Source organism: Limulus polyphemus, unplaced genomic scaffold, assembly GCF_000517525.1.
Source record: "Limulus polyphemus unplaced genomic scaffold, Limulus_polyphemus-2.1.2 Scaffold3644, whole genome shotgun sequence".
Classification (NCBI taxonomy): Eukaryota; Metazoa; Arthropoda; class Merostomata; order Xiphosura; family Limulidae; genus Limulus; species Limulus polyphemus.
The window spans coordinates 56337-57062 of record NW_013669254.1 but is presented as its reverse complement, the minus strand read 5'-3'; positions in this window follow the sequence as shown (position 1 = coordinate 57062).

Here is a 726-nt window from a genome sequence, read left to right as displayed (position 1 = left end):
AGGCACACACCTCTTCATGAGTAGAAAGAGCTAAGATGTCTCCTACCTACAGAGGACTCATTTCGGCAGCATTTAATGCACACTCTCTATACAACACTTGTTCAAAACCCGGAGCAAAGATGAATTTACCTTCTGTACTTGCATTTGGATGGAGGAACTAATCCAGATAATGCAACGGCAATTGCCAGAGGTTGCAAATAAATGCTTCGGCAACTGTACATGCAAGAGGTCTCGAGTATCTTGTTCCATCGGATATTAAATATGAGGACAAAAGTTTGCACATTCTACTCCTGAATACACTCCCTGAAAACATGTAATCAGATAGGGATGACTCAGATGACACTACTCCTGAATACACTCCCTGGAAACATGTAATCAGATAGGGATGACTCAGATGACACTACTCCTGAATACACTCCCTGGAAACATGTAATCAGATAGGGATGACTCAGATGACACTACTCCTGAATACACTCCCACAAAACATGTAATCAGATAGGGATGACTCAGATGACACTACTCCTGAATACACTCCCACAAAACATGTAATCAGATGACACTACTCCTGAATACACTCCCTGGAAACATGTAATCAGATAGGGATGACTCAGATGACACTACTCCTGAATACACTCCCTGGAAACATGTAATCAGATAGGGATGACTCAGATGACACTACTCCTGAATACACTCCCTGGAAACATGTAATCAGATGACACTATTCCT